We start from the raw sequence: 8,510 nt of genomic DNA, 5'->3' as shown, positions 1-8,510 counted from the left end.
GGACCAGAGTAAAACATGACTACAATTTTAAAATCTAGTGGAAATGCAGTGCAGGACAGCAAATGCAGTTAATAAAACTTCACCTCTTAAACATATTTGATAATATACGTTATTTCGAGCTATAGCTTTTGGATGTTACTTATAGCATAAAAAAATTAATAAATCCCTCATAGTGAGTATTATTTAGCATCTATATTATTTCAGTTTGCTCCACAAAAGGATGCCAAGAAATGAAACAATGAATTAGAGGGCAGATGCTTTTTATCAAGCGTCCTTAATTGCTACCCAGGTTGCATTTCTGGCAGATGGGCTGGAGACCTCTGCAAAGGGCACTCATATTGATGAAAGATGCCACAGTGATGGGCATGTGAAACACCAGCAACAACCTGGGTAGCTGTCACAGGCACAGGTCCAAACCAGTCTATTGCAGCAGAGATTTTTCAAAGTGCCAGCCATGCCCATGGCCCAAGGAACAGCTTTTTAACTCACCTGTGAGAAGCTAAAATATGGGGAGGAGACCCACAGTAGATGCCTGCTGTTAACAAAGCAGGGGGCCACAAGTTGGACTGCTTCAGACCTAAATTGGCTGCCACCTTTTCTTTCCTACATACCCTTCAAAATAATGGGTAGTGCTGTGTCAGTCCCTGTCTGAACACTGCCCCACAGGTTTAATTACAGTTTGTCTCTGACGGCACAGCGCCTGCTCTGCTCCTTGATCTGCTGTGAGCTTGGTGGCACCAGGGACCCTTTTTTGTCACCTTGGCAGACCCCACACACTCACCATTCTCATCTACAGCGGGGATATTTGCAGGATTCAGCAAACTCATGCCCTGGTCCTACAAATTGCTTCTCGAGGAGCAGGCAGCCAACACAGGGAAGTGCAAAGAACCCAATTAGGGAACAAGTAATTAATTTTCCAAGTATCTTCTTTTGTCTTTTGATTTACCAGGCCTTGTAAAGGGCAGGGGCAGACAGTTCAGTTGCACTTGGGTCTCTTCAGGGTGAGTTTGGCTGGTGTGGTGTTTTTTTTATGGACCACTCTGATGAGTCCCCATAGTAATTTTCCCCAGGAAATACAGGACTAGCTTTGTCACCGGTGGATTCCTTTTCCTTGTGTACCTTTCCTTTCTCCAAGTTCTCCCTGAAATGATGGGGACTATTTGTAAGAAATCACATGTTTTGGCATAAAAACACCTGATCTCAACTCAGCTTACCCAGATCAGAAGCAAATTTAAGCCAAATCACAAGAGTATCCCCTCTGCTTTTGGTATTGATAGAAACTGGGGAGAAAGTAGGAAGATTTAAGATTAAATGGTCTCTCTTAGCCACTGCCAGCCTGCCTGAGCAAGGAGCATGGGTGGTATGGGCTGCACCCATCACCTTCAGCCTCTTAACACAGATGCACACACTCTGGGCTCAAAGACTGTAAGGTTTTCTGTGAGCTGTTTAGGTGGCCTGGAAAGGCCCAGGGATGGCCTTGAAGAGCCGACGCTTCAAAGGACGAGGAGAGACTTCTGATCTTGTCTCGGTCTTGGTGTTTATTAATTGTTTATCTAAAAGATTTTCTTTCAGCCCGACAGAGGTCTGCACAGCAAGTCAGCCATGGGCACACTGCGAGCCCCCGGGGCGGTCACTTATCTTTATACCCGAAGTTACGTGTACAATATTTATCATTTCTCCCCAATACCTTCTACCCTTATTAACCGGTGCACTTTTAGTAATGACCAATCCCAAAGTGCCACCACCACCACAGAAGATGGAGGCCACGAAGAAGAAGAAGAAGGACAGGACACGCCCCAATTCCTCCATCTTACTTCTTTAGACCCCCCTGTTCCAAAATCCTAAACCCTGTGTTTTACACTTTAACTAACTTATCCCTTCACCATTCACCCAGTGAATTCCTCCCAGTCCTCATACAGGTCTCATCTCCTGTGTAGGATCAAAATCCTGCCACCAGACACTTCTGGCAACATTCCAGAATTCCCGAGCCCCCCAAGGGTGGTCTCGGCCTCTCTGCACCTCCATCCTGAGGTGCTGAGATCCCACAAAAGACTTTTTAAACATCCTTGGCCCAGCAGAAAAGCGCACATAAACCATGAAATTATTAGCCATGAATCACAAATCCATCATTTGAAAGACAAGTGTCCTTGGAAATTGCTGAGGGATGCAGATCATCCTCTTAAAATTCTCCGTGGCTCTTGGCACAACACAGAATGGAAAGGTGAGAGGAGCGGCGACGCTCGCTGGGTTACACACCAGGCTCTCCTGGTGGCAGACACAGCAAACAGAGCTGCAGAATCACAGAATATTCTGAGCTGGAAAGGGCCCACAAGGATCATCCAGTCCAGCTCTTAAGAGAGTGACCCATCACTTGGGTCAAACCCACTACCTTGGAGTTATTAGTGCCATGATTCAACCAGCTGAGCTCATCTCAGGGAAGACATTGGGAAGCAGGTTTCTGGTGCACAGCAAACACCAGCAGGTCTGGGACAGAAAGCAGGAGGAGCTACAGTATGTTTGCACTTCTTCTTTGGATGACAAAAACTGAAGTAATACAAAAATCACACCAGTTTTCCCTAATTTGGTAGCAATATGCTATCTCTTATCTTCAATAAGCTGAGAACTTGTGGTTTATCCAGAAGAAAAGGATCTTCTCCAGGTTTCCACACTGCCATGGATTAACATCCTTCTTCAGATGCTGCCCTAGCAGCATCTCATCTTAAGCTTTCTCATCTTAAGCTTTCTCCCTATGAGCACTGGAGCCTCTGCCCAGGCAATGGCTCCAACTGCCCAGTCACCAGGCAGGACATGGATCATGGAGCCCATCCCAGGACCCAGCAAAGTCACCCTGCTGTCAGAAGGGAGGGTGATGCATCTCCCAGCTGCCTGGATAAGCCTATCAGCTCAGAGTTGTGTAATGTGTTTCCTTAATGGATCACTATAAAACACCAAGAGATCCTGAGGCAGCCTGACACCTGTAATTGGTTGGAGGAGCAGATGCTGCTTTGGAAGGTGACTTGGCAGGGGAAGGCAGGGTATTTAGGGGAAGGCAGAGTATTTTTCCCTCACACTTTTCTCTCTGCCTGGTCACAGCAGGTTATTTTACATTTGTTTAAACTGGTTAGAGAGTAATTGTTTTTCTTTTGAGTAAACCTAAGTTGAAACAAAAGAAAACTGTCCAATCTTAAGGCTGTGGTATAGAAAGGAGGAGAAGAGGGCAAGGCTGTGTAAAATTACACTGTCTGAGAAAGTCACAGAGATTTAACTGCTTACAATCCCATTAGGCTTGCGCTGAAGAAAGCAAATCTGGTTTAAGCTGGAGGAGGGTTTCCAAAGTCTCTGCCATCACAGGAAGCCTGGAGCAATTCCTGCCTGGCTGATGTTTACAGCAGACACCCAGCACTTGCTGGGGTGGCAGCTACTGCCCTGCACTGCCTTGCTGGCTCCCATGGCCAATCCCCGTCTTGCCCCAATCACAGTTATTTGGACCTGCTAGAACATTGCCCCAGAGCTGGCAAACTCCACCCCAAGGATTTACAGTGCTGTCTTGTCCTCTCCAGTGTGCCAGGGAGGAGGGCCAACCCTCTGGGGCAGCCAGTTTTGGGCCAGCATGGTAGCCTGGGATGTGTCATGTTGGCTGCAAGGTGTCACACAGCTGTCCCCAAAGGGCACTGCTGTGGCCTGCTGCAAAGGGAGATGACGGGCAGAGCTCAAGTCTCATGGAAAAACATGAATTCCTGAAATGATGGCATGGGTCATGCCAGGTCCCGACAGGTGAGCTCTGACAGGTTTGTGCAGGTTGAGGAGCATCACTGCTCATGTAGGGCTGTGTGTTTCACACCAAGAGCCAGCTCCAAGCAAGATGTTGAGCTGTAGAGTGGCAGGTTAATCCCTTGTGGGAGCTGAGATTGCACAAGATATTTGGGAAACTGAAAGCTAACTCAGATGGAATCAGTAGGGCCAAAGGAACTGTAGCCAGCCCTCATTTCAGCAACACCACACTGCAGTGCTCATTTCATCTGAGGAAGAAAAATCCCTTTGAGCCTGGATAACCTAGCATCAATCAGTACTGGAGTGTTTGAATTAATACCTGCTTACTATTTTTACTTTTAATATTTTAAAATAACTAGCTAGGAAGTTACTTATATCTTTTTCATATCCAAATTGCAGGAACACAATTTTTTTTGCACTGACGGAGTTGTAATTTAAACCACTAGTTAATTCTTTCTCAATATTAACATTCCAAGAAGCAAAACAAGTATCAAGACAACAAGGCAGAGTGAAGAATATTTACACTATCATTTGTCATATGTTGGTCTTCAAATGGCCATCACCATCCTCATTATTGTGCATATTATGATTAATCATTAGCAGTTCAATGTTCATCTTCAGGAATTCCCTGAGCTTATTTCCCAGTCTTCTCTTATACAATTGATAGGTCCTGAGGAGTTAATTGCTATGAAATTTAGTTGCAGATGATGCACAGAAATTTCAGAAAATATGGAAAATAACTTCAATATTAACAAGGCACAAAGATAAGAAAATGTGAAGTGGGCAAATCAATATTTGGTGATGATAAGACACTTTTGTTAGTATTTTATAGTGACTTTCCATTCTGGATAGAGTATCGACTTCAGATGTCCTTGTTAATATGCCTGTATGCTTCAGAAAGCAGAAATTGTGAAACATTTCTGTTTTGATTCTTATGTTTTCCTCTCTCACTTTATTTAGGGGCTTCATCTGCCTGTACTATCTCGAGCAGCCTTAGGACAGGAAGGTTAGGTTGGCACAGCTCCTTGCCTGCTCAAAGCTCAAACTGAAGCTAGAACTTCTTAGATACCTGGATTTAGTCTTGCTTCTTACAGCTCAGCATTTTTGCTGATTTAGCATATAGAATCACAGAATTGTTTGTCTTGGAAAAGGCTCTAAGATCAACTGTTAATCCAGTACTACCAAGTACACCACTAAACCATGTCCCCACTTGCCACATCTGCACACCTTTTAAATACCTCCAGGAATAGGGACTCTAACACTTCCCTAGGCAGCCTGTTCCAATGCCTGACAACCTTTTTGGGAAATAAATTTTTCCTAGTATCCAGTCTAAACCTCCCCTGGTGCAACTGGAGGCCACTAGTTGCTTGGGAGAAGAGACGGACCCCCACCTGGCTACACCATACTTTCAGGCAGTTGTAGAGAGTGATAAGGTGCCCCCTGAGCCTCCTTTTCTCCAGGCACCATGCCAGGCACAGTCCCAGGTCCCTTCTGGGTCCCATAGCAGCCAGTCATTGTTTTGCAGTGCAAAGGTACTGCTAGGCTGCACCACACCAAGCTCCTGATCCAGAAGGGGATTTAGTGGCTATGGTTAGCTCAGCCCACATCTCCTGAGCCTAAATCCAGAAATGTGAACCTCAAAATCCTGTGCAAGCTGCTGCTGACACTTGGAGAGGGTTCAGATTTGGGGCTATGGGCTATCCCCCCTAGCAGAGGGATCAGGAGCTGCAGCCCAGCCGAGGCCACCCTGCAGGGATGCTGCTGGAGACCTGCTTTGGGAGATGGTTCATCGTGCTGAGCACAGCTTCTTGTCCCATGGAATGTGGTTGTCCTCCTGTCATGGCCAGGCCTGGGTGACCAGCGGGCTACCCTAAACTGCAGAGGAACAGATTCAGACAGCAGCAAGGGGCCTGAGCTGAGGAAGCACCTTCTCCCCTCACATAAGAGGCACAATTTAAAGCAAAGCCCTGAGCCTGTGTTTGCTAAAAATCTCCTGGCTCATTGTGCTGAAGCTTCTCCAAGACCCCCTCTCCATCCCTATCTGCAGTACCTGAACCACAGGCATCTGCCTCTGGGCACAGCCTTCTCTTCTTGGACATATGTGAAAATGTTAGTCTGAAAATGTCTTATTTAAGCTACAACCAGTGGCTCAAGTACATTGTATAGCCACAATATATATTTATAAATGTAAATAAGTGCATATAGCAGAGAAATATAAATTTGTGTTCATTATGTAGTATTAATATCTGTTTCATATATAAATGCTCTACATGTGTTTATATGGATTATAAACTTTGTTTATATGGACACATTATATGCAAAATATGTATTTGTCTATGGTAGTTTTGCATTTTATGTACTTAAGGTTGCACTTTCCCTTCAGTTGTGGGTGGAGAGGCTTTGATGCTGTGCTGGGTGCATCTCTGAAACACAGCATGCAAAAGGGAAACACAGCCCAGTTCTGATTGGATTAATCCACCCTGAGTGATGCTCCAAAAACATCACTTTGAGGTTTCGATAGGAAAGAAGCAGAGGAGGCCACTTTGCTGCAGAGGGGAAAGGTGTTTTTGCAATGTGCTCCTGGCAGGAGAGAAGGGAGCGACGGTGAGTCTGCGTGTCTGTGCAGTGGGGTCCTGGATGCTGGATGTGCTCGACCCACACTGGGAGATACAGACACTCAGGAAGAGGAGAAAGGGTGAGGGAAGATGCCAAGGGAGGTTTGACCATGCTGAGACTTGTCAGGGATGGATTCCTGCGCTACAGCTCTGATCTGCCACAGGACACTGTGGGCACTGGGGACTTGGCAGATGTGCCAAGGGGAAAGTGACCATGCAAAGTTTGGGGCTCCTTGGAGATGACCAGGCTGCTCCTCCCAGCATCTAGGAAGCAAGATTGCTCCTCAGTCAGGTCAATACTCCTAAAGCAACAAAAAGGTGTTGGCTTTGTTCTAGATCAGAACAGAGGGAGGAAAAAATTTAAAAACCTGGAAATATTTGTGACAATCCCCCTGTTCTTGCAAGGAAAGTGATTCTCTTCCCAGTGGGGAGCATGTGGTGGTGGTGCCTGTGCAAGAGGCACACTTGGCAGCACATCCTTGTCCTGCTCAGCTTCACACCCCAGATGGGGTCTGCCCCTGGGCAGAGCATGGCTGGGAAAGGCCAGATCAGGTCCTAGACAGCCCACCTGAGCTGTGCTGCTGTGAGCAGAGGGAAGCCATCTGGCTGGGACAGAGGGAGAGAGCCTGTGGCTGCTGTGCCACGTGTGAGGTTCCCGACTGCCATGCAGAAGCTTGGCTCTGCAGAGCTGTTTAGGGGGGCTCTGCTCTGCTTGGAGGGAAAGAGCAATTATCTGCCCTGCCAGTGAGTTCTTGGGTTTATGTATAGCCCCGCGCCTTCCCCTAAAAAAGCTTCAGTGCAGAAATTGCAAAGCTGAAGAGATCCTCTGCAATTAGGGGAGAAGACATCCCTCTTTCAGCTAACCCGAGAAAAAGAGCTGAATGAAACCCTGCATTGTTAATGTGCTCTGGCTTAGTCAGTGGGGAGGGTAACAAACAAGGCAGACTTGGTTGGGATAAAAAAAGCGTCGAGTATGGCGAGATTATGAAACAATAGGTACTGATAGAGAGGCAGCACAGAGCCAGCCGCAGAGCAGAAGCTTTACTGAATGCCTGGGCTTGAATGAATCCTAATGATAATCACGGGCTACATGGCAATTTGTTTAAATAACGTGCCTTCTGCTTCCTCCCAGCCCAGCAGAATGAGTCCCTACATGTTAATTGCTTCATTTCGAACAGAAAGCTCCTCTCTGTGTGGCAATAATATATATTTAATTTTCACTGTTTATTTACTCTGCCCTTCTCCAAGCCTTTTGCTGTCTATGAAGGCATCTGCTGATGTCATTTTGTATTTCAAACAAAGGTGTTTGCATTGAAGCTCTGAAGCAGTTACAGGGAATCTCTGAAGGAAAAATAGAAAGGATGCATGGGATGAGTGAGATTTTAGGAGGGATGAGGAGTTGTTGTGCCAACCTACAGGTCACTGGTAAGCACCCCTGCACCACAAGTCTCTGAACTTTGTGAGGGGTTGGGACAGGCTGCAGCTTGACCCTCTCTCAAGCATCCTGCTCCTTTCCAAACAAAATGCTGCTGTGGAGAGTGAGGAACACCCAGGAATCTATCACTTCAGGTTAACATCAACTGCATTCACTGGGCTTGCTCACTGGAGAGCCCGGCATGCTTATGGTTTATTGGAGAGCAATAATAATAATAACAATAATAGTCTGGAATTTTAGCAAGATTCCTCACTGATTAGGTTCCATTTCACTGCTAGAGCAGAAGCAGACTTCGCCACACCACTGTAACACTGGTGGAAGCAGAAGCAGATGCATTAGCACCTTTCTGGGCATCTATAGCCAGATTTCTTGGTGCTGTTGCTGAACTTAAACCTGACTCTCCTCTCTCTGTCCCCTGTTCAGTTTCACCCAAAAGCCTTTCTTGAAGGGTGATTAACCCATTATTGCTACACATTTTTTCTCATTAACATCCAAAGAGGAGCAGGGAATTCATTCTCAGCTGGTTTTGTGCACAGTAGTTTATAGGTGTGAATTAGCATCCTCTAAGTTGAATTTCCTCTGGTGGGTCCTTTGTTCCCATCTGACTGTGAGTCCAGCATCTCCTGCAGACTGCTACATTAGCTCATTTAATTTACACTGGTTTTAAAAATGGTTTTCACAAGGGTCAT

This window comes from Ammospiza caudacuta, chromosome 2 (genome assembly GCF_027887145.1).
Source record: "Ammospiza caudacuta isolate bAmmCau1 chromosome 2, bAmmCau1.pri, whole genome shotgun sequence".
Classification (NCBI taxonomy): Eukaryota; Metazoa; Chordata; class Aves; order Passeriformes; family Passerellidae; genus Ammospiza; species Ammospiza caudacuta.
This window is presented reverse-complemented; position numbering follows the sequence as displayed.